Here is a 27,387-nt window from a genome sequence, read left to right as displayed (position 1 = left end):
GGTACATCATTAATCAGACTAGGCATCAAAGCTGCCCTATACCTAATAGACAATGGCTACTATCTCACTATCTTTGAAGTATCCCGGTCCCTTGATCTGGGGTGTCAAGGCACCTGATGGATCACCCTATTTACGTGAGAGGACACTGGTCTGGTGCCAAAGCACATCTTGACCTCTCTATGCTACTCTTTCCATGGCACGTGCCCTACTGTTAATCAGCACGTGCAGCCCATCCTTGGCACATGTAGCTCATTAGAGCTAACTGGATCAGTGCCAAGGCTACTGTACATCAAACGGTCCTTTCCCTTCCTACCAGCCTCCTATCACATGTGCTACCAGTTCTCAGCACATGCAGCTCGTTAGTGGCTATCTAGATGAGCTTCAAAGAGGTTTCCTTGAGGCTACATCTAGCCTCCTCATAGATAAGGCCCAGCGGAGGGACACTGACTGTTCCGCAACCTCATCTTCTAACAAACTAGTTCTCTGGCAGGTGTCCAAGCTACAGAAGACAACATTATGAGCTTAACTATTAAATCTTACCCTCCTAAAGGCACTTATACATATAAAAGCAATAAGGCAGCCTTGCATAATGGTTATAGCAATCACATACATGCCCCAGGGTATACAGCACCAGAGTCTGTCTCTCTTTCCTGCCTATCCACCATGGTGGCCAGAGTGGTTTCTGTCTCAGAATTGGTCCTGAAGCCAGATCGATATGAATCTAGTGGTATGTTGAAGCATTTGTCCAAATATGTGAGCTCTGTGCCTATGGACAGATGGCAGGGACATGCACACAGATCTTACCTCCGTTGTTCCTGTGTTTGTCACCCTGCACCCTGTTATTGAGTGGAGAAGGTCTACACTGGGCTTGTACTCACATCTGCTTGAAATGCAAGAACACCTTACACACTTGGTAACTGCACTGGATTAGGGCACCTGATTACATAAATAGGTTGACGCATGTTCACGTGAATGTGAGTATATGCCCCCTGCAGATCTTCCCCACTCAAAATGGGGAAGGTTGGGGTTAGAGTGTGTTGGGGTGAGACCTGCAGAGTTCATGTGTTCAGGAAAAGGCCTAACACACCTTAGATAATTCACTCATCCTAGAATAACTGGAGTTGTTCAGCTACCATTTTCTTGAATCCCGTGCCTCTTAACGGTAAGTTAGATAGATACAGATCTAACAGGCCTTATCGCTGTCTCATTTAAGGCAGCTAGTGGGTAACTGCCCAATGGATAAATTTACAACCAAAGTGATCAGGTTAAAACAGCTTACTATGGCTAGATGTCATCAGCCAACTAGGGAAAGATCAAAAAGATCTTTATAATTATCACAAATAAAAAACAAGGACCACAATCCAGTACAGATACAGGTTTCAAAGGGCTTCAATGTGCCTACATCTACTGGATCTCAGCCACGGTTTATACAAACTCGTTTCTCAAAGGGAGCTGTCCTTGCAGTGATTTGACTAAATGGACTAATATCAAAGGATTTACATTCTAAAAATTGGCATCCAAATCACAACAGCCTTGCAAATTCAAGATGTTATTATTTTACAAATAACAGAAATTGTCCAATGTGGATATAACCTGTGCTGCTGATTTAAATTTGGCTGCCCTTTTAAGGATCAGTTTGAATATTGAACTGCGCAGGCATCTGAGATAGCACTAATAGTGAGCGGCTGTGTATGCTCTCTGTACTAACATAGTATAAGTGCAGAAATTGGCACAGGTGCTCTGCAGGTGAGGGCCTCCTGCAGATACATCTTATCAGGAGGTCCGTTTCGTACAACATAGGAAGCGGACCTTTAGTGTTGTGGCACTGACCCTTTGGAATTCCCTCCCCTTAAAAATTAAACAGGCACCACCTGTGTTATCTTTTTGCCGTCTACTGAAGACTTTCCTGTTTCAGCAAGCCTTTTAAGTAGAGGCCTTATCCCAGACTGCTTCTGTGTAGGAATTGCTTTTTTAGACGTTTTAAAAGCTTTTTTAAAAAGATGTTTTTAAAGATGTTTTGTTTTAATATGTTTTTAAAGATGTTTTGTTTTAAAATATTTTAGAGTATTTTTAGTGTTTTGTTTGCCGCCCTGGGCTCCTCTGGCAGGGCGAGATATAAATTTAATAAATAAATAAATACAGCATCCTGATATCAGTGTAAAGGATTTTTTAAACAGAGATACTTTCTAGTCTTAAGGCTGCAAAAATAGAATTGCAAGTGCATGAACAATGCTTGGTGAAATGTCAGATGGCAAAATGGGATAGAAAAAGATTTCCTTGGTTTAGACTTGAGGCAAGGCTTCTGTACGACATACAGTGGTTTCTATTGTCATATGAGTAGTGGAAAATTCATGCAAAAAACAGATATATGCAAATCAATATAAATTGCATGATCTATACAGGTCTGTGACTAATGTTGGATATCATCCATGTACTTAGAATTGGCTTTATTATCTTACCTATGAAAAAGAAACCAAATGCACAGTTATAAGATGGGAGATACTTGACTCATCAGTACTACATGTGAGGAGGATCTTGGGATTTTTGTTGATCACAAGCTCAATAAGAGCCAACAGTGTGGTATGGCTGCAAAAAAGGCAAATGCAATTTTAGGCTGCATTAACAGAAGCATAGTTTCCAAATCACATGAAGTACTAGTTCCCCTCTGCTTTGCACTGGTTAGGCCTCATCTTGAGTACTGTGTCCAGTTCCGGACACCATATATTAAGAAGGATGTAGAGAAACAGGAACAGGTTCAGAGGAGGGCAACAAGGATGATCAGGGGACTGGAAAAAAAGTCCTATGAGGAAAAACTGAAAGAACTAGGCATATTTAGCCTTGAGAAGGAAGACTGATGGGACATATGATGGGAGATACTTGTAAGGTTGTCACATATAGGAGGGTCAGGATCTCTTAATGATCCCGGAGCATAGGACACGGAATAATGGGCTCAAGTTACAGGAAGCCAGATTTTGGCTGAACATCAGGAAAAATTCCTAACTGTTAGAGTGCTATGACAATGGAACCAATTACCTAAGGAGGTGGTGGGCTCTGCAACACTGGAGGCATTCAAGAGGCAGCTGGAAAGCTACCTGTCAGGTATGCTTTAATGTGGATTTCTGCACTGAGCAGGGTGTTGGACTCAATGGCCTCATAAGCCCCCTCCAACTCTACGATTCTATGATTTTGACTGAGTCTGCCCTCATTATAACACTGATGACAGATGGGGAAATGATGCTGACAAATAGCAGGCACCTCCAGACTGTCAGGGATTCCAACACAGATTGGAACTTTAGCTTTGCACAATTAAAATGGACTAAAGGGACTCTGTCGTCCTAGTGCAACAAATCCACTTTTAAAAGAATTCAACTTTTTGCAGTTTGGAAAGTGATGGGGGAATGCATTGAAAAATGTTGGATGAGATTAACAGGAAGATATACAAACCGAAATTAGGAGAAATGTGGGATGAACACTCATCGTTTTATTACCATCCCACAGACATATCAGAATGAATGCTTAATGAAAGACCTATCACAATACCATCACAATCAGGAAAGGCTATGAAGGTGTTGGACTGGTATCTTGAAGCAGCAGTGGACTGGATGGGGGCCAATAAACTGAGGCTGAATCCTGATAAGATGTAGGGTGGGTAGTTCCCAGGTCCAGGAATTAGGTGTACAACCTTTTCTTGGATGGGTTTACTCCCTCTGAAGGAACAGGTACAAAGTCTAGGAGTACTCTTAGATTCCAGCTTGTCACTGAGTCTCAAGTGGCTTCACTGCAGCTATGATTGTTCTTAAATCAGGATAACCTGGCCTCAGTTGTCCACTAGCTCCCACTTAGACTTCTGTAATACACTCTGCACGGGGCTGTGCTTGAATACAGTCCAGAGGCTGTAACTAGTAAGGGGGGCAGCCTGATAGGACCAGGGGTCACTGGACTGAGAGCACTGCACTGGCTACCAGTGAGCTACTGGGACCAACTCAAGGTACTAGTACTAGCATACAAAGCCCTAAATGGCTTTTGACTCGAACCTAAAAGAGCACCTTCCCCAGTAACAACCATCCCGGGCCCTACAATCAGCAGGAGAGGAACTTTTGGTCCTGCCATCACCGGGGGCTGCCTGCTTGGTTGTGGCCTGTAACAAGGCCTTCTCAGTGGTGGTCCCCCATTTGCAGAATCCCCTTCCTAGTAAGGTGCACTATTGCATCTTGCTATTAACTTTTAGAAAAAATTTAAAAACATTCCTTTTAATTCAGGCATTTGATGGCTGTCTTTCCCCTAGCAACCATTAAATTATTAGTTTGAGAATAGGTGATTGCTTTTAGTTTTTATTGTTTTATTTTATTTATTTATTTATTTATTGTACTTATATACCGCCCCATAGCCGAAGCTCTCTGGGCATTTTACAGTAACTAAAAACATTAAAACAAATATACAAATTTAAAAACACAATTTAAAAATTTAAAACAATTTAAAACACATGCTAAAATGCCTGGGAGAAGAAGAAAGTCTTGACCGGGCACTGAAAAGATAAGTGTTGGCACCAGGCGCACCTTGTCAGGGAGATTATTCCATAATTTGGGGGCCACCACTGAGAAGGCCCTCACCCTTGTTGCCAGACTCCCAGCTTCCCTCGGAGTAGGCACCCGGAGGAGGGCCTTCGATCTTGAATGTTGTGCATGGGTGGGTTTGTATCAGGAGAGGCGTTCCATCAGTTATTGTGGTCCCAAGCCGTGTAAGGCTTTATAGGTCAAAACCAGCACCTTGAATCGAGCTCGGAAACATACAGGCAGCCAATGCAAGCAGGCCAGAATCGGTTTTATATGTTCGCACCGTCTGGCCCCTGTTACCAATCTGGCCGCTGCATTTTGCACAAGCTGCAGTTTCCAAACCATCTTCAAAGGCAGCCCCACGTAGAGTGCATTGCAGTAATCTAATTTGGAGGTTACCAGAGCATGGACAACTGAAGCCAGGTTACCCCTGTCCAAATAGGGATGTAGTTGGGCCACCAACAGAAGTTGGTAGAAGGCACTCCATGCCACCGAGGCTACCTGAGCAGTAATCTAACTTGGAGGTTACCAGAGCATGGACAACTGAAGCCAGGTTATCCCTGTCCAGATAGGGGGTTAGCTGGGCCACCAACCGAAGTTGGTAGAAGGCACTCCGTGCCACCGAGGCTACCTGAGCCTCAAGTGAGAGATGGTTCTAGGAGAACCCCCAAACTACGAACCTGCTCCTTCAGGGGGAGTGCAACCCCATCCAGGGCAGGTTGGACATCCACCATCTGGTCAGAAGAACCACCCACCAGCAGCATCTCAGTCTTGTCTGGATTGAGCCTCAGTTTATTACCCCTCATCCAGTCCATTGTCGCAGCCAGGCACCAGTTCAGCACATTGACAGCCTCACCTGAAGAAGATGAAAAGGAGAAATAGAGCTGTGTGTCATCAGCATACTGATGGCAACACACTCCAAAGCTCTGGATGACCGCACCCAACAGTTTCATGTAGATGTTGAACAGCATGGGGGACAGAACTGACCCCTGTGGAACCCCATACTGGAGAGTCCAGGGTGCCGAGCAATGTTCCCCAAGCACCACCTTCTGGAGGGTTTTTAGTATTTATATGCTTGCTGCCCTGGACTCCTTTGCAGGAAGGTGGGGATATGAATGTGAGCCAGAATATGAACCTATATCACATTGATCCATTTTCACCATACTTATGAGTGGACCACACTGGTTGTCTCTTTCAATTGGCAAACAGGAACGAAGAATACTGCCATCTGCAAGTTAAAGGTAGCCAATGATATGCAAGGTGCTTCTCTCCCTGAGACTCAGGACAGTCACTTCCAGTCAGAGTAGACAGTTCAGAACTGGGCAAGAGGGACAAAGGGTCTGATGTGATATAAGGCAGCATCCTGCATAAAACAAATAGGACTACAGCCTCTCCACAGGTGAGCCTTTGGAGTCTTTTTGCTCTCCCAGAAGCTCGGATCAGCAAGTCTTCATGTTCAAAGGCTTCGACCAACCTTTTTTTCCAGCTCGTTGAGATGTTATTCTGTTGCTCCAGAATAAGGGGAATGTTTGGGTTGGGATGGTGCATCATCCTTTCATCCACTGTATGATATTATCTCTCTCTCATATATTCTGGTGGTGGTTTAACAAAAAATAAGAAGTGTGGGAGGGCAGTTATGAATGATGGAAAAAGAGAACACTTGGTGTAATTGCAGTTTCTCAACTGTCTAGCAAAGAAATCACAGGTGTGTATCCCCACTCACAAACTTTTCCATGTGCAGGTTGGTTCATGTTATTCAACTAACCTGGGGAAAATACTGGAAGGATATATCAGTCTCCCCAACAGGTCAATTTTTTCCAGACCTCCCCCATCTTTAACAGCAGCACAAGCGTTTGACTTGAAGCCAATAACTAGCCAGTTCCAAAAGATTTTACTTTCCTCTGCTAGTAAAAGACTGCTTGAATCAGACTCTGAAGTAATCCCTCTTGCCTGATTACCTCTCCATAAAATGTGGAAATGTGTGTTTTGCTGCCTCCATGCGGTTGGTTTTGGAAATGGGCTGATTATTGGAAACCTGGTTCCTCTTTTTCCTATTACCTTTAGTAACACTTGGGAAACTTTTGTGGGCAGCCATCTTCTTAACATTCTGGATCAGTCATGTCTACTGAACTCTTCTTTCACTGTACTCAAATCAGTGCCAGTAATTTCAGCTATAATGCAGCTATATGATCTAAAGCTGGTTGGTTCAAAGCAATGTGAAAATCAACCACCCTCACCTCCACTTTTTCCTCAGGGCATCCTTACCTCCATGACTCACCCTAAGCCAGAATAGCTCCATCCACGTCATTAAAATGTTCATGAACATTCTATGGCATCACAACAGCTTTGCCAATGGCAAAAAGCAAAAGGGTTCAGAAGGGACAAATTGATGAGGGGACAAGTTGATGATCTGCACTGCAAGTGGCACACTGCATAATTCTATCCAGTTTGCACTTATGCACTTGGTGATGCAATGGCAGCTTTTTTCAAGCACTCATAGGACTTGGCTGTAAATTTGAGAAGGCTATGTTCCTGCACAATAAACATGTGGTGTTATGATGTGACAAACAGAGAGGTCCGACACTCAGTGTAGTTAACACACAAAGTGTTAATATATACACAGACTAATTATGCAGAAAAATAGCAGCTGAAAACCTGTGATAGGTGACACCATATGTAAGGGGTAGCTTATTTTAGGGCCATTTGCCCTACAGATGGGCAATGGCAAAACAAAGTAGCATCACTGTTTCACCAGCACTAGTTCAACTCTTAAGAATAAATACGTTTCTGGTGAGCTGACTAGCACATTGGGTGACCTTGGGCCAGTCATTGCCTCTCAGACTAACCTACCTCACAGAGTAGTTGTGGGGATTAAATTAGGAGGGGGAGAACCATGTATGCCACCTTGAGCTCATTGGAGGACAAGTGGGATATAAATGCAATAAGATAAATAAATAAATGACAAACATGCAAAAATAGTATGAATTGATGGGGAGCAGGAGAGACTTGGGGGAGAAAAGAGAGGTCCACGGGATATCTGGAGCTGTCCATTCAGCACCAGAATAACAACTGTGAAAAAAGATGACTGAATGGAGTAACGGGAGGAGCAGTAACATTATCTATTATTCTTATTTATTTGAAACATTTGCATCCTGTTTTTCCACTCATACAGGTCTCCATGATGGTTTACAGGAAATGGTTAAACACCCAACAATATGAGTGACCCTTCCATCTCATGGAAACGCAGCTGCCTCCACCAGGCTTTCTTAGCACTCCTGCTGAAGTGGCCACCAGGAAAACCTGTTGACAGATGACAGTTACAGAGTCACCTTAGCACCAGCTATTGGCAGAAAAGGGTAGCAAGCCAAGCTTAAGAGCTGCTGGGTTTTACGGGGGCAGTCCCACTGTAAATAGCCCCATCACTGGAAAAGGTCACCTGGCAGCAATGACAGTTACAGGGAACAGGGATTCTCCATTGCCAGGCCAGAAATCAATGTACAGTCCCCAAACCCTATCTTCTCTGTAGAAGCTCCAAGCAAAGGCCACGGAGACAATATTCCAGTGGATAAGGCAGTCTGTAGTGATACAAATGTTCGCTTTTCTTGGGTGTAGTTCTAGCGCATGGAACTTATTATAGTGGGCCAGCTAATATGTAGCATGTGTATCAGTGCCATAGTGGGCAGTGAGATGTTGTTAGAGAGGATCACAGATGTCTGGCTTTTTTATTGCACCACATGCCTTTGACCACAAACGGAGTATTGGTACAGATGGTGATAGGCTGAGTAGTGTCTGCTGCTAACTCTGCATGTGTCCCTAAGCATGTGTTACAGTAACCATTACACTAATGTGTCTACACATGTAACCTGAAAACAGACGCCAATGTATTGAGGCATAGGGATGTATATTTGTATCAGCCCAGTTACATATCACAATATGTGTGCATAGATCACATATGGGAATCATGTCCTGCATGTCCACTTGTGGGCACTTGGGGGAGGATGGCTCACCCAACAACCTCCTATGGCAGCAAAGACTGGTGTGAAAATGGATGGGCTAAAGTGAATGGGCAAAAAGTGAAAGGGCTTGGCTAAATAGCAGAAGATGAGTTTGGTAGAAATAGTGGGTTGTATCCAATGTTAGTCATACTCAGAGTAGAACCATTGAAATTAATGGAGAAGGCTGACTTGGGCTAACCTGAATAAAACTTAGTTGAATAAAACACAGGATTTCCACTTGACAGCTTCAGTAACTAGCAGCACTTCATTCCATTCCTCAAGACTAGCAGAGCCATCACAAATTATGCAAAACCAAAATAGACATATTGATTCGCTTGTCACAGAACTCAGCTGTCCTTGGTGAAGGGTTTGGGTTACTGTGGCACAGCATTTTGATAATAATCATTTTCAAACAGGGTTCACATAGCCCTGTGCGTAGTCAAGCATAGGCCTTGACTTTCTTGATGAATGGTAAAAAACACAACAAATGACTCAGCCTCAGAGGAAGGCACTGGTAAACCCCCTCTGAATACTGCTTACCATGAAAACCCTATTCATAGTGTTGCCATAAGTCGGGATTGACTTGAAGGCAGTCCATTTCATTTTCATTGTTTCAAACTGATCTTTATAAATTAATAGAGACTGTGGTCTTTGTCTTGTTCCCCAGCTATGAGCAAACACTTGCACAGTTTAGCCTTGCTTTAGAAGTAGATCAGTTTGACAGACAGATGACATCAGGTAACCAAATGGGAGGCATCTACAGGAAACTGTGGTGTGTCATTTCCCCAAGTATCTAACCATTTTTAAAAGCCATAAAGGCAGTATAAAATCAGTCTTCTCTTCTGCTAGGAAAATGAAGTAGCTGTTGCAAACTCATACAACTCAAAATATTAACATCTGCTTCTGAAATTTCCATTGGGGCTGCCAAAAACTTTGCCTAACAGTAATGTGTGAGGCTCAGCTTACAACACATTTGGATGATTCTCTTCTTGGCCCCAAACAAAAACTTCAATAATGTTTAATATCAAATTGTCATCTTGATTAATCAAAGGTTTAACACTTAATCCTTGCATCAGGTGTCTAGTGCAAGATGGAATAAATGGGGAACCATTCCATATTGCCATATTAGGAAATGAAGTTATTGCTACATGCACAATTCCTATACAGTCTTTATCATGCTTACATCCACTACAACTGGTAGAAAACTAAGCCTCTTTTTTGTACATAATGATGGGCATGAGAGAGACGCAAGGACACATATACGCACCTTGTCAAGACATCTATTCCTAATCTAAGATGTCCCATTTCCACATTCATCATTCCTAACACTAAAATCAGCACTACATACTCTATTAGTTCAATACTGCACGGTTCAGCCTTACCTTATGAACATATATCCAGCTGCCTCCTGTTGAGGCAAACTGTTCATTTAGCCCAGTACTGTTTTCTCCAACTAACAATGACTCCCCACTGGTCTGAAGCAAAGATTTTCCCCAGCTCATATGCCCAAGATCCTTTTAACAAGAGATGCAATGAATCAAATGTGGAAACTTCTACATGCATGTGTTCTTCCATTTATCTACATCAGGAGTTCTCAAACTGCGGTCTATTGACTACCACTGGTCCACAAGCTTCATTCAGGTGGTCCATGACATGTTTGCATTATTCATATTTATTTTCAGTTGTATTTTTAATGTTTCTTTTATTTTTACATTCTATTTTATTGTATTATAATTGTATTACAATTCCATAGAATACAAATTGTAATACTTATTATAAGTATTATTAAATTATTAAAATTGTAATACTTATAAAAAATAAAAGCAGCAATAAAAACACAATTAAAAACATACAGCATCTAGCATGGCACATTGCAATTGCTACAACAGGCAGAAAAATCATTAAGCAGTCCACCAAGATCATCAGCAATTTTGCTACATCACTTCTCACTATTAAAGCAACCCCTTTTCTTCTTACTTTCTCATTTCCTGCATAAAATGTTTTGTTGTTGCCTGACTGAAAATGTCCCATTCCTGTCCGTTTTAATTCACTCAGGTCAAGTATTGTAATGTTGATGCGTTCCATTTCTTGCTTGACAATTTCTAACTTTCCCTGGTTCGTGCTTCTCACATTCCATGTTCCTATTGTGTACATCGTACAACTCCGGACTCTCTTTTCACATCTGTGTGCATCAGCCTCCAGGCTTCCTTTCGGCTTTGACCTGGTTGCGTCATTAGTCACAATGCTACTCGTGTTTGTCTGTTGTTCTTCCCCAGTAGCTCATTGAGTGCCTTCTGACCTGGGGGTCTCATCTTCCAGCACTATCTCGTGTTGCATTTTGTATACTCTGTTCATAGGGTTTTCGTGGTAAGAGATATTCAGAGGTGGTTTACCATTGCCTTCCTCTGAGTTTGGATGCATCTTAGTCTGGTGTCTCAGCTTTGACCATTCCACCTTGGGTGCCCCTGCTAGGAGTCCAGCCTCTTGGTCAGCTGTCAGCTTCGACACTCTCAAACCCCCTTACCACATTAAAGTGTGCATCCTAGAGGAGGATTTGGGATTATAGGGTTTGCTATTTTTGTTTTTAATATGGGGAAGCTTTTTTTTACTTATAGTATAATGGCAAAGGTGGGTTACTTATTTATTTTATAAGAGGTATTATTGCATTTGTGTATTTTAAATGGTATTTTTTTTTGTATGTTATAAATCGCCTAGCTTTGGTGTTCACACACCAATATAATAATAACTGATAAATGCTGCAAACTCAGATCTCTATCATCATATACAAATGTCTAGGGGAAAACAAAACCCAGAGGGTATTGCCAATTGATGATGAAATAAGTATGTTTGTGTGTGTGTGCGTGCATGTAAGATCTACAGAATTCCATACTCTTGGACTTGATCCCTCCAATTGAAGCCATCCACATTTTCCATCTGAATTTCATCGGGGTATCTTGGCCTCCTCAGCAGACAATCAGAGTGATAAAACCTGAAGTAATCATTATTTGAAACGCTTTAAGTAATGAATCTTCTGAGGTGTTTTGTCATTTAATGTGCACTTAATATTTTGGGACAAAATGTTTTATGGAAGTGTTGGTTTTTAATACAAACTAGACATATTTCAAGAGCTGGCAATTCAAGAGCTGGCAAAAAATATTTTCCAGAAACAAATATCATTTCTCTATTAATGATGTTATTTTACATTAAATGACTTTGTGTGCATTGAAATGTCCTCTTTATAAAATAATTTATGACAGATTATGGATCCCTCACCCACACACTTTTATATAGTAACTGAGAGCTCTGCACCATCTTCAAACAATGAGGATACCATGATCATGAAATTAAGAAGTCATTCCACCTATGTGAAACACATTTCTACCTTGGATACAAGTGAGCACTACCATGTCTTTTCTGTGTTTTACGCTGCAGTCAGCCGGGAGCTTCCCCTGAATTTCATTTAATGCTATGATACTATCCTGGAAGCAGTGATGATGGATTATCAATAAATAGCTAGCAGTTACAGTAGGAATGATGTATAATAATACCTGATTGGATGCTACCACCCACTAGGGATGTGTGAATCCCTACTTTGCCATCCCACATATAGCCAACAACATGGCTAATGTAGCGTTAACAACTATGCTGTCTTGGCCTATACATACAGAATTTTATACAACTGGGAAGCATTTGAACAGGCCATCCTCAAGTGGACAATGCACAGTGTAGGGTGGATCAGACCTTCAGATATCATCTGAAACTGCTCAATATGGACCTTGCTCAAGGAATCTCACACTGTGGAAACAGGTTAGGTTTTCCTATGCAGTTCAGAATCTGACACAGAAATGCCTTTTTTGGCAACAGTCATTTTTTTATTATAATGTACAGTTTTGCTCTTTATTTTTTATTTCATTCAAAATAGGTTCCAAGATGGCACCACCTCATCAGACAGACCCAAGACAGTGGGCCCCAGCTTTCTCTTCCCCTCTCACCATGCTTCTACAGTATAATAACACCTTTCTTTTTAGCCTTTAAAAATAGTATGCTAAGTAGAAATTTCTGCATCCAGTTTTACTTCAGCCAAATATGGTGCACAGCCATAGCATTTTCTGAATTTTATTAATAAGGTCCATTTGAGTTGCACTAGTATTTGGCTTGTCATGCTGGATATATGTGCTTTGTAAATCCTACAGGAGGAGGCTATACAAGTGATTGACAAGACTCTGAATAAAAGGGAAGTATTGCCCCCATCACTTTTAAGTTCTAATTAGAATAATTTTTTTCAGGATGAAGAGAGGATTAGCAAAGCTATGGCATAGCTCTGGGCCGCAGATTTGCATACTGGCATACAGTTCTTTCCCACCATTGTCATATGGGAATCAAGGGGGAACAGAAGTGTGCATGTGCAGAAAGGGAGGGGGAGTAGTGACATGTCCATTGACACTCATGGTTGTGTCACACCACAACCACTGGTGTGAATGAAATTTAGCATGACATGGCACTATATGGGTCAAAAAGCCACAGTTCCATAATGCAACAGGTACTACAGTATGAGTTTCAAGTTTCAAGTTTATTAATTACAAGGCCGGAGGCCTATAACATTACAAAGACCGGTACAAACAAGACAATAATTATAAAAAAACACTGAAATATAATATGAGATTAATTATAAGCAGACTCAGTTATTATTTGGGGATAAAGCATTGAGCATTTGTAATTTTTTAAAAATTAACCCTTAAGTTACGAGCAGCTATAGTAAACAACGATACGTTATAAGTTACCTCAGGGTTAGAATCAGACATTAAAATTTTTATTTTTTCCTCAGTTGTACTCATCCAATGATTATTAATCCAATTCCTGAGGAATCTATATCGAGGATTATTATAAATTGGGCAAGAAAGCAGTATATGAGAGAGGTCTTCCGGCACAAGAGATCCACAAATACATAGCCTTTGGTCTTTAGGAACTTCTGAGAACCTGCCCTCTCTGTCAGCATTAGGCAGGGAGAAAAAGCGTAACGCTGTAAAAGCGTGTCGCAAGGCCAATGGAAGAGGAGATATAAGATAAAGTGAACATTGAGAGTCTAACTTAAATCTCCAATACCAGGGGGCTAGCTTTGAGTTGATAAGGGATAATCTATCAACTTTTAGGGAATGAAGAACAATAGTTTCTCGGAGACGATTATTATTATTAGAGTTAGAAAGCAAGTTGAATCCCCTAAGTTGCTTTTCCACAATTTAGAGGCCAAAGGATGGTCAGAACATAATTTTAAGTGTTTTCTATCCTGAAGTACCTCTAAAGATTTCAGAAACTTCATAAGTACTAAGTGTATACGAGCAGAGAGCGGGGGAAGTCCAGTCTCTGAACGTAACATAGCAGCAGATGTTCCTTTTGGCAAGAACAAAATACGCCTGAGAAAATCATTTTGTGTAGATTCTAATAGCTTTATATTATTATTGTCCCAACCCCATACTGAAGCCCCAAATAAAATCTGTGGTACCACTTTAGCCTTAAAATTTTTTAGGGCAGGTAGGATCTGATTACCTCCAGAGGTACGGTAAAATTTTAAAATGGCTCCAATTGTTTTAGTGGCTAAGGATTTAATGTATTGTAAGTGAGTCTTCCAAGACAGTGTCCAAGAATAATATTCCCAGATATTTGTAAGCTCAGATCTGGGCTAGCTGTTTACCTGCCATCTGCCAACGGTGTCCGTTATATCTCTTGCCGAAAACTAAAATGTTTGTTTTATCATAATTTATTTTTAAATTTTCTTTAGTACAATAAGATTGTAAATTGCTTAATAGCCTCTGAAGGCCAAGAGGGACTAGGGAAAGAAGGACCATGTCGTCTGCATAAAGTAAAATTGATACTTTCCTGGAGCCAATTGACGGAGAATAAAATTGCGGGCCAGAGAGGGTAGGAATAACATTATTCAAAAACAAATTGAAAAGAAGGGGGGCTAATAGACAGTCTTGTTTAACTCCCTTCTCCACCTTTATTGGTTCTGATAGGACTCCAGAGCGGCCGTCTTTTACATAAGCAAAAGTGTTGGTATGGAGAGCTCTAATAAGATGAAGCAAACGCGGGTCAATGTTCAGATCATACAGCTTAGACCACAGAAGGGTCCGGTCAACCAAATCAAATGCAGCAGCAAGATCTACAAAAGGCCGCATATAAATGTTTTGTAGGACCGGCAATACTCTGTCTCGCTAGAAAATAGAGAGTCAGACAGTGGTCCATGGGTGAGGACCCTTTTCGAAAGCCAATTTGTTCAGGGTAAATTATTTGATGAAAATCAGTCCAGTCATTTAATTTATTAAGGAAAAATTTACTGTATAGTTTAGAAACTACATTTAATAAACTAATTGGGCGGTGGGTTGTGGGAGCCGATGGATCACCCTTCTTGTAAATAGGGATAATAATATTATTCCTCCAACCTTCTGGGATAACCCCCGAATCATTGATTTTAGTAAATAGGCGCACTAGGAGTGGGACCCACCAATCTGAGAAGTGTTTAAAAATTTCTGGCGGGAGGAAATCTTCACCAGGGGCTTTTCCATGTTTCAACGAGTCTATCAGAATTTTGATTTCTGTCACAGTTACAGGTAACCAAGATGACAGGTTCGAATTGTTCAGATTATTATAAATTCTGAATATGTGGATAAAGAATAAAGTTTTGTAAAGTGAGTGTGCCAAACAGCTAACGGAATCTGCACAACATGGGAATGGTTGGAAGAAGAGAACCCGGATTTAACTAACTGCCATGTTAGAAATTGGGACAGAAGCACTGCCATTATAATCAGTAAAACTGAAGCAATAAACCCCATGCCTGAATGCAGCCTTTATACTTATACACTTATACACAGTAGGACCCTGCTTTACGGCGCTTTGCTTTACGGCACTTCGCTAATGCGGCGGTCTCAATTAGACACAATTAGACTAAAGCCCCACTCATACGGCACTTGTTTGACTTTTACAGCAGGTTTCGGGCATTGCACGCCATTCTATTCAATGAGTCCCACTTTTCAGTGGGGTCCGGAACGTAACCCGCCGTATGAGTCGGGTCCTATTGTACTTTGCACCTTATATGCTTATATTTTAACAATATTTGACATATGGTTACTTCTTGTCTTTTTTTTTTTAGTTTATCAAAAATGTTTTTACATACCAGTATCTTCTGGATAGTTAAGTTGTTTTATGTGATATTTACTAAGCCATTTCTGGACCAAAACTGGTGAGCAAAAGATGCTTTTGAGATATTGAAGCATCTTTGGTGTTTTAGTGCTTTGACATGTTTTTCCAAAATTATTTCTAATTGTGTCAGATGAATTCATGCTCAACAGATACTATAATTAAACAAGCCACTAAGAAGTCAAAACCTGTCTGGCATTATCCATCTAGAAAATCCACTGAAGAATAACCTATGTAGTCACATCAGCTGTGCAAATAACATCAACCATTTATTTGGCCATATGCACAAATATTAGAACTTTTTTGGTGCTACATCCTGACCGAAGAGGAAAAGCAGCTGAGGAACTGTCACTATCCAGCTGCCATAGTGTCCCCTCCCTCCCTCCGTCACCACAGGGGCAACTGCAGAACCATCCTGACCCGAGGGGTGAGGAGAAGCAGCAGTAACAGATTCTTTTTAAACAAGCTGTCTTTTCCATTTTATTGTAACTTTAAAAAGTCATTACTTATTTTTGTAATAATCTTATGCAAACTGCTTTGTGAGATCCACCTGAAAAGTGGTATATAAATGCTTTAAATAAATAATAAATAAATAATATGTCTTTTCCACATTTGATCTATGCACAATTCTGGCCTAGGTATCAGTTTGTCATGTTTTAATTTTTTTCTGCTCAGCTTTGTATTACATTGTATTGCATGTTTATGTTCATGTTTTGTCATTTGTGGATTTTTGTATTATATGCTTTTAACTGTTAGGTTTTACTTCTTTTTTCTATAATAAATATTCACATCTTTGTATTTTGGCCATTTTTGTTGATTTTACATAGTATAAGTTTGAATACATTTTAGCACACTTGATTTTTTTTCTTTTGTATGGGAATTGTAGTGCAACATCATCTGGAGGGAAGGCACCATGTTGGCTAAACCTGTCATAGCACATGCCAAGGTCAGTTTCATACACACTTTGACTGCAGCAACCTGTTCTAATGTCAGGTATTTCTAAAGACCTAACCGCAATTAAACTACTGCTTTTAGATAAGTGTGGTCTGCTTTCTGTCTGACAATAGACCAAAATATGATCATGTTCAAAAGGCAGATTCTAGCACTCAAGGATCTTTGACTGGTCTGTAACCGCTCGTTGCATTTCACACCATGAACAACACTTTCTCAGATAAAGATTTCAGTTGTGCTTCACATGAATTTGAAGGCTAGGGCTCTCTAAAGTCACACATAAGCCCAAAGAATTTTAAATTAATCATAAATCAAATACTTCATTTTTAAAGTGAAACTACAGGTTTTACAAAAAAGTTTCCCAAACATCTTTTCTAATAATCAGCTGCACATCTGGTGATTAAGTGGCAATTCAAGATATTGTAGAATATTGTAGATATTGTAGAATTTCATTCAAACCTCAACAATCAATGTGTCCTTTCTTATAACAATTACTTATAACTTAACTGTAACTTACCCTCATGCCAAGGCTGTAGTATATGTCATTATTCAGGTTTAAGAACAGAATTCCGCATCCTTTCATTTTTCCTGCGGCAGGGAGGGAAAGGATGGGAATGAACACACCAAAAGGATAAAGCAGGCCACAAACGTCATTATTACAGCTTCCAAGCAAATTGGGCCCAGCAGATTCAGGGGCCTCAATAATACTGGCAGACTGTCCGCTGTCAGAAGTACCCCTTAGTATGTAAAGAAAACACTTGCCCGAGTCCAGGTTGGGCCCTGATTTTTACATTTAGAGCAGGAAGGAGTTCCTCAGTCTGGTCTTCCCTGAGGCCCCATCCCTCAAATGGTGCAGAAGCAGGTGGGGGTTAAGAGCAGCGTCGAAGCAGGCACTCTGTCAGCCATGTCCAGCATTCTCATCTTCCTGCTTGTTGTTCCTTCCTGTGACAGGTGCAAATGGGAGGCCTCCAGGTAGAGCAGAGATGAAGGCTATTCCAAAGACTAGGTTATAGGTATAATAGCAGCAATAGAGACTTTGAAGTGTGTGGACAATGCCTAATGGATTCTCAGAAGCCAAAGTGAGACTGAATATACATTTCCAAAAGTAGTGACTCCAGGGCTCTGCAGAACTTCTTGACCCTAACGATACCAACAGTAGGAAAAGATATGCACATGAGTTTAACTTGCTCTAATTTTTACAGATTGAACAATGCAGCTGTTTTCTACACATAAGTTGGATGACTCAGGTGCAAGAATGTGCTTCAGCGTACATTGTTACTTGATTGGATAACTGACCATATCTTCAAAACAAGGAAACAGGTTGTATTCCATCCATGTGTAAATCCTACCATTTAAAGTAAACAATCCACCACATGTAATATCTGTAAAGTTGAAGTAAACAAAATTAACCTGGAAATTTCTTGAATGCAAAACTGGTTTAGTGATTACTTTTTCAGCTAGTTATCTTGCTTAATATATTGCTTAATATATGGGGGGAGTGTGATAAATAAAAAGATAGTAGTCCAACTGCTTGGCCAAATTGAGGATCATGAGTCACCTTTGGCTCCCCAAAACATCAAGTTTCTCCCTTAGGTAATCCAAGATAATACGAAGACATCGTTTCCTAAAATCTCAGCCACAAATTGAGATGAAGGACATTGAAGAGGAGAAAGAAGCAAAACATGGTAAGTGGTAGTTCAACCTAACGCCCCTGCCTGTGATGGAGGGGGTGAAGTGCTATTAGATAGAGCTGCTGTGGGGAACCTCCAAATGTTGCTTGGCTCTTAACTCCCATTCCTGGCCATTGGCCATGCTGGCTGCTGTTGATGGGAGTTGGGAGTCCAACAGCATCTGGAGGGCACCACGTTGGCTATCCCAGAGCTGCAGACTGTGCATCTACAGCAGCAGCAAAAGGATGGTGGCTTGCAGCCATAGGAAAGCTTTTCTGCATAGTTCTTAAGCGAGGAAATGAAAACCAGAGCCATAAATCAAGTGATCAGTTCAGCCAGTGCAGACTAGTGTACTGCAGGCCTCCCCACCCCAGTGTTGTGTGAGTGTTGGATGAATCCAACTATCAGACATTATCAGCTGCATTTAAATGGCTTGGAATGGGGTCTCAGCAAGTGAAACAGCTACTGTGAAACAATAGGCAGCATCACACCCTACACTGTTTAAAACAAAGCATTTCATTTTTCATGAAGTGGCCGTGTTCCTAGGCTTCTATACTGAGCACCACCACATTTGCAATCATTGTTTTAGAATGCAAACCCCAGTTATCCTTAGCCAGAAAGGGGAATCCATGTGTGATCCCTTTATGTACAGAAAGAGCTGAAAGAGAAATACTGAAATGCTCAACAACCTGGTATATTGGTGCTTTTAGTGACAGGGGTGGGGTGGGGAAAAATCCAGGCATGCTCCTGTCCCTGTAACACCTGATCATTTTTTCAGCAGGAGATTCTTTCCTTTCATAAGAGTAGGTGCACATCTCACTTCTAAGAAATAAGATAACTGGAAAAGGGCCTTAATCTTTAAACAAACTGGGTTTTAAAACAATAGTTATGCACAGAAAAAAAAAACCACTTGGTTTTCTGTTCATAATAAGGTAGGTGGAAAAAAGTGAGGATGTCTATAGTTTTTCAAATTATCAAATAAAAGAATAAGAGTCGGATAGGAGCACATCCACTAGATATTCAGTACGAAATGAGGAATTAGTTAAATGCTGGGCAAGCACAAACAGTTCAAAATCACAGCATCTCCTTTCGGTGGAGTTCCACCTTCATCAGTAACAGCAGTGATAGGAGTTTCCAATAGATCCTGGGAGCCAAAGTGATCCTTTTCAGAACACTGAGGATGGAAACAATGGAAGAGAGAAAATGACAGCCATATGAAAGGTTCAGGACTGCAAGAAAGGTTTAAGATAATTTTTTATCATTTTCAAATTCTATTTATATTTAAGAGAAGACCATGAGGTGGGAAGAGTGTTCAGTCTTAAGGGCAAATGCACCACTTATTACAATATATACTGTTTCAAAGGTCTGGTTGAGTCTTAAAATAAATTGGAATTAGTCACTACAGTATGTTGATTTTGAGAATATTCTGTAAACAAGAGTCCTTCCCATAGATTCCCGCCTCCCCAACCAAAAGAAAAAATAAAGATAAAACTATGTTGAAAGGTACTTTCACCTAAAGTCTATTTCTCAATGGGAATTACATCCAATGTTTCCTGTGAAGACTTCTGAGGTCCTATGAACTATGTAAAGATGGCTTCTGCCATTACTTCAGCTTCAGGTCTGTAATCTCTTTTTTCCAGATCTCAGTGCACTTTTATTATTATTATTATTAGAAATTTTACAAGTATTTAAGTGGATTTATTTAAGAGGATTTACATTGCCTTGCAAAAGTAAGCAGACCTTACTGAATTACAAATGATACACTGGGCCTACAGTGGCCCAGTCAAAGTCCTGATGTCAATCCCATTGAGAATCTGAGGCTCTCTTTGAAATTTGTGGTCCACAAGCGACGTCTAACCAACTTGAACGACCTGGAGCGAATCTCCCAAGAAGAATGGGCCAAAATCCCTCCGACACTGTGTGCAAAGCTGGTACATACCTACCCCAAAAGACTTAAAGCTGTTACTGCAGCGAAAGGTGGCTCTACCAAATATTAATGTGGGGGGGGGGCTGAATACTTATGCAAGCAACATGTTTCAGTTTTTTATGTTTCTTACAAACATTTCCCGATATAAAACCAATGGCACCTTACTATAACTGATTCTGAGTTTCAGCGTTTCAAAATAAAACATCATACAGAATGAAATTACAATGTACTATTTGTAATTCAGTAATATGAGAGCCCCCCTCTAGGATGCACACCTTAACGGACGTGAAAGTTGGACAGTGAAAAAAGCAGGTAAGAGAAAAATCAACTCATTTGAAATGTGGTGTTGGAAGAGCGCTTTGCACATAGCATGGACTGCAAAAAAGAAAAAATAATTGGGTGTTAGAACAAATTAAACCAGAACTATCACCAGGAGCTAAAATGATGAAACTGAGGTTATCATACTTTGGTCACATAATGATTCACTAGAAAAGACAATAATGCAGGGAAAAACAAGGGGGTACAAAAAGAGGAAGGCCAAAGAAGAGATGGATTGATTCCATAAAGGAAGCCACAGCCCTGAACTTACAAGATCTGAACAGGGTGGTTTATAACAGACGCTCTGGAAGTCGCTGATTCATAGGGTTGCCGTAAGTCGTAATCAACTTGAAGGCATATAAAAACAACAATATGAGAGCATTGGTCAGGGGTCTGAGTACTTTTGCAAGGCACTGTATATTCTGCTCTTTGACTGTAGGCATGAACTCAGTGCAGCTTACAACATTTGGATAAGACACAGCATCTGCCCTAAGGGTCCATGCTGCTTCTGTGCAACCTGCAGTGGTGACTGAAGAAGGGCTGACCATCTTCTCTGGATCCAAGACAGGCCAGTACCTCCATGAAGAGCTACATCACACAGGAGCTGCAGAAAAAAACATGTCAAGCACCAATGTTTTTGGCTGTTCAAATTAGATTCTCTCCAATCCCCCCCCCAATCCTTTCGCAAAAAATCAAGAGTGAAGCAACAGCAATGGAAATTGGAAAGAACTCAGGGCTCCTGTAGTTGCTAACCATAATGAAACATTTAGCCAAGTTCCAAAAAGAACTTGGTTAATATTACATATATTTAAAAGTGCAGCTTCCCCTTGACCCAGAAACATAAGCAAATGTAACCAAAAATACCATGGGGGGGACATAATTAATGGTATCCATGGCCCAGCCAAGGCCACAGGAATACTGGAAATCTCCAATCAGTGCCTGATGGCATGCAATATTTCCATGCCTACATCCAGAGACTCTGTAAAGTTGAGAGATGCATCCGAATACTTGTGGAACTTTGTGAGCCCTCATGTTTGGTCTTGCTGAATCTCAAAAATAAACCTAGTATCTTTCTAGGAAGTAGATCTTGGTGGTGCCTGCTCAAACCGAGGTGAGTTCAGAACCTTGCTGTGATAGTGGGTATCTATGTTTAGATAGGGTTGTCTTGACTTGAACTCCAAAATCAAGACACAATACCAAAATGCTGATGTTTCCCTTCTTTTATGGAAAGTCTTCACACACACTGCGATAAGTGGCTATACTCCCATACTGGGCACTGTTTGAAACACGTTGCCCCCACTGCTGATTAGGAATTAACCAATTAATGCCAACTGTAATTCCTGGTTAAACAGTACACCAGAGAACACAATGGGATAGGGCTTTCAAATCAGCACTAGCCACTGAACCATGAATTCACTACATCTACACTGGGGGAGGGGAAACTGTGGCCCTCCAGATGTTGCTGAACTACAGCTTCCATCACCCTGCCCATTGGACATTCTGTGGCTGATAAAAGCTAGGAGTTCCACAACATCTGGAAGACCACAGGGTCACCAACACACCTATACTAGTATGCATATCTCCTATTCTGCACTCCTCCACCCCTATATATAACGGTAGAAGGATTGTAAAAATAAGACAAGTGAGAGTGTTATTAGTGTCACCTGTTACCTCATATATATGTGTGTGTACATGGTGTGGTTTAATGCATCCACCTTTTGGTCATCATTTGAACAGGATTTCTGGTTGTCTAGCTGTGCAAACCACATCCTAGTAAGTATTTCCTGAGGCTCAAGTCAAGCTACACATTATGCTTTATTTGTAGCATGAAACTACACTACTTGTTTTTAATTAATGAAAGCCATGATGCGGAGCATTTGTTATTGGGATCACAAACTGTGTGCAGGGAAGCTTCTCCTGTGAGAAAGCTGCAGCTAGGGAGAGAAGGGATAAACCAAATTGGTTATAAGGCTTAGCAAAAAAATTCCAATTAACACCAGTGGGATAACAAATCGACACCCCCTGACAACTGTAATTAATTTAAGAAAAACAAGCACTATAACAATATGCTGTGCATTAAGCATAATGCATCATTTGACCCTTGGAAAGGCCAGCAGAACAGCAAATTCCAATCTTCCTTTCAAGACTGCCAGATTCAGTCAGACTTACTCTTGTGTATGATCTTACACTACCAGCACCAAATTGTACAATGTTGTTATCAAATTACATAAAAGTCCCAGAAGCCTTTTTTTCTCTCAGACGAACACAACACAATGGCAACTCCACAAAAGGTGGATGTTCAGCGCTCTGTGATGATCAGTCACAAGCAAGAATCCCAACATGCTTCAAATCAATATGGCTGAAGTACAACAATTAAATCAGAGATTAACCAAAGGACCAACCTAACATCTTAAATAAGGTACTAGGCTCTCTCTCTACACTTGTAAAAAAGGCGTCCAAGATTAGACTGGATTTGTTAGGCCTTCCAACAGTGAAACAGTGATCTGGTTTTAAGAACAAAAGGGAAATGCAGGTGTCCTAACCCCTCCCCATGCCCTGAAGTCTACTTCCCAATTTCAGTTTATTCCCCCTCCCCACCCCACCACAATATTAGGAGGAAGCAATCTGGGAGGAAAGGAGCTGTGGGGAGAAACACAGGGGCAACAGAAAGGTTCTGCACTCTTACCTGCCTCTTAAAACCACCCCCCTTCCCACGTTATGGAATGATTTGCATGCCATGATAAGCCAAACTATGGCTTAGCGAGATGGTGTGAATGTACAGGCAGGGCTGGCTCCAGGAATGCGGGGGCCCTTGGGCACTAGCCTGCCCCGGGCCCCTCTGCTTCCCTTCCACGATCCCGCGGATCGCAAGACGAGCTTCCGAACCGCCTGCCATCCCCCACCATCCCCAGCGCTTCACCTACCTTTCTCTGCTGTTCGCGCAGGTTGCCATCAATAAAGATGGAGGCCCAGGTTTCCATAAGGGACTGAAGTCTTTGCCGCCATCTTGGTTGATGGCATGCAGCGCGCACATTGCTGCCATCAACCAAGATGGCGGCAGAGGCTTCAGTCCCTTACGGAAACCTCGGCCTCCATCTTGAAGCGCGGGGGATGGCAGGCGGCTCGGAAGCTCGTCTTGCGATCCACAGGATTGCAGAAGGGGAGCGGAGGGCCCCTCAGGGGTCCCCCAGGGGCTCCTAGAGCTGCGGGGCCCTCGGGCCGGTGCCCAACCTGGCCGCCCTTTGGAACCGGCCCTGTGTACAGGCTCCTGGAATGGAACTCACAGCTGCTTCACTCCTCCTGGTCCTTACTACTGTTGCACCATGCCAAACGATGCCAAGGTCTGGCTTAGCTTATCATCCAAACCAAGACTCGTCGTTAACCTCACTAGCCTCCTCTCTGGTAACTCGCGCAGTATTGTTAAACCATACTTTAGCTAATTATGTTGTGCAACCCAGGTCACTATGTGAATAGGGCAGACCTGGCTTAAGCACATGGGCCTGCGGCCACCCATACATAGGTTGAAGCTGAGCTCTATGGAAAGGAGCAGCATACAGGTGAATAATTAAGTATTGTTTAATTGTATAATGACACTTATGCACTCAGTAGACCAATGTTTATGATCACTAACTCTCCAAGTGAAATACTGTTTACATTGTTTAATGAGCTGGGGGTGGGGAAAGAGAAAATGATACTCCATTGACTCTTGATGCAAAACCTTTATACAGGAAGATCAGCATAAAACTTTAGGAGCAGTGGCAAAAGTTCTCAGGAAACAATTATAAAGTGTTACTTCCAGGGCTGTGGAGTCGGTCCACCAAACCTTCGACTCTGACTCCTCTATTTTTCTACTGTCCAACTCCGACTCCAACGCCACCCAAAATTGCTTCCAACTCCACAGCCCTGGAAAGGGCTGTAAATGTCTTTTTAAATTGGAAGCTCTCATAGAAGCATTTTTATTGCTGCCTGAATATGCGCTGATCTTGGCATCACAGCACTTGTCTTCATCTGGGTCCTGTGTCATACACTGACACACAAAATGTTTTCCATCTTGAGTTATGGTGAAATGCTCAACTACAGCTGACTTCATGGGAAGCTTCTTTGACATTTTGATATTATATTTTAAAAAAATTGTCAATCAAAATTTATTTTGAAGCAGGAGTCGGTACATTTCTACCAACTTCGACTCCACCCAAAATTGCTTCCGACTCCACGACTCCGACTCCACAGCCCTGGTTACTTCCCACATATTCCAGTTTGGTCTTGGCAGAAATTGGATGCAATAAAAGGTTCTGGCTGGAAAGTGTCTAGGATCACTTCAGTATATAAAGTCATTTTAACATCAGTTATATCAATCTAATTCATAATGTGGATTATTAGTGGAGTTCCACTAATAATACAAAATATGTCACCTACATGAGGTAATAGGGAGGACTTGCTAATATTTGAATTGATGGTTAAATATAGAGTAAGAAATATACTTTTGTGATTGTGTGTGAGAGAGGGGGGGGGAGGCTCAGAACGCAAGCACAGCAATTAAACCAGGGTTGCATATCTTTCTTTCAGGTATCTTCAGTTATTGCGATTATATATCTGTTAAACATGGTATTGTAAGTCTTTTTAAAAAGGTATTCCAGAATAGGCTATTCATGAAGGTTTAGTTGAACTTGAAATATCTAAGGCAGTTACATAGTATGTGTTTTAGCAGAAGTTATGTCTCTCTTGGAAGGATACTGACACTTGTGAGCCATATATTCTTCCATTATATGACAGCAAATCTACCCTAGAAAATTATATTTCTCTCATTATCATCCTAGAAATTTGTCAAATTTATTTTTATTCATTTCAAAGCCTTTTTATTGGTCAACGTCATATGATGGTGAAGACAGCCATTTGGGTTTCAAACTGGAGGTTATGCTCTATGCTCTATTTTGAGCGCATTAGCAGTTGAATCTGAAACTGCAGTTTGATGTAAAATCAGACTGATTACAATATGTTGCTACTTAAGCAATGACTCTAGCTGTTGGAAAAATAAACTTGGCCTGCCCAAGATGCAGGTTTTCAGCCTGCTATGCTTAAGATACTCCCCTTAAGGAAATGTGGTCATGGTCAATTAAAAACATAGAGCACACCTACAATTTTGCTAGAATATATTTCACCTTCCACTGTTTTATCTTATGTAAACTGAGACACTCCTCATGTTCATTGGAAACTATTCTGCAGAACAATCAGTACCATTATTTTAAGTTGTTTAATATATATTTTAATTGTATATTGGATGTTTATGTTGTGAACCGCCCAGAGAGCTTCGGCTATGGGGCGGTATATAAATCTAACAAATAAATAAATAAATAAATAAATAAAAATTATCCCACAATTGTTTTCGGAGTTTTTTTTCTGTGTTGCAAAATGTTGCTGTACTTCACATTTTCACAGAAACAGAAGCAAAAGAAAATAATTAACTACAGGAAACTTCACTAAAATTGCAAATAAATTAAACATATTTAAAGTGACTATCTGAACTATATCAACTGTCTTAATATTATTGCTTCCCTCCTGCTAAAACCAGATCAGCACAACACATGTCTTGTTTCCGTTATTTGGGCTGATTGCAGGTGTTGTCACCACTCACCATATGCTCAGAGGCATGTTACCAAATTCTTCCAAGCTACACAGGAAGTGGATTGGACTGTGAAAGACCAACCCAAATCGTGTTTGCATTTTTACACATTTGTAGCACAGTACAGTATCTCAGAGAGGTCAGGTCTCCTGCTCCCCTGGTGCATTCACTGTAGCTGCCCAATTTCCCTGCTTTTTAAAGTTTGATAGAAGTATCTGTTGGCTATAGGTACATTCTTAAACCGCAAGGTGTTTTTTTTTTTACCTATTAGTGAATTTCTCTGCTTTTTAATCCAGGAGGCAAGAATTGGGATCCTGTGCAAGTTTGCTGAGCACGGATTGATCATTTGCATGCTTATTGATTTTCGTGGGATTTACTCCCCTGCAATCATGCTTAGGATAGGTGAAACTGACTACAGAGGATGGGGAGGGGAGGAGGGGAGAGCAGGCAGGAGAGGGAGGGCAGGTTTGATCATTTGTACGTTTGAGTTCAGTGGGATTTACTCCTGTGCAATCATGCTTAGGATAGGTAAAATTGACCATGGGGAGTAGTCAGGGGAGGAGGAGGAAGTACCAGGAGAGGAGAGGAAGGGAGAGGGGAAGGAGAGGAAAGGCAGGTCTAATCATTTGCATGCTCATTGAGTTCAATGGGATTTACTCCCATGCAATCATGCTTCGCATATGTAAAACTGACTGGGGGGAGGAGGAGAAGAGGGAGAAAGGGAGGACTGAAGCAGGCAGGGGAGGTGTTAGAAGGAAGGGGAGGAAGAAGAAGATAGGGAGAGAGGAGAAGGAGGGGAAAGGCAGGTCTGATCATTTGTATGCTTATTGAGTTTGGTGGGATTTACTCTCATGCAATCATGCTTCACATATGTAATACTAACTGGGGGGAGGGAGAGGAGAAAAGGGAGGACTGGAGGAGGAGAAGAGGGAGGAAGGGAGGACTGGAACAGGCAGGGGAGATGGAAGAAGGAAGGGGAGGAAGGAGAAGGAAGGGAGAGGGGGGAAGGAGGGGAAAGGCAGGTCTGATCATTTGCATGCTTATTGAGTTCGGTGGGATTTATTCTCATGCAGTCATGGCTAGGATAGGTAAAACAGACCATGGGAGAGGAAGAGAGGGGAGAGCAGATGGAAGGAGGAATGGGGGGGAGAGGGGAGCAGAA

This window comes from Rhineura floridana, chromosome 3, assembly GCF_030035675.1.
Source record: "Rhineura floridana isolate rRhiFlo1 chromosome 3, rRhiFlo1.hap2, whole genome shotgun sequence".
NCBI lineage: Eukaryota > Metazoa > Chordata > Lepidosauria > Squamata > Rhineuridae > Rhineura > Rhineura floridana.
This window is presented reverse-complemented; position numbering follows the sequence as displayed.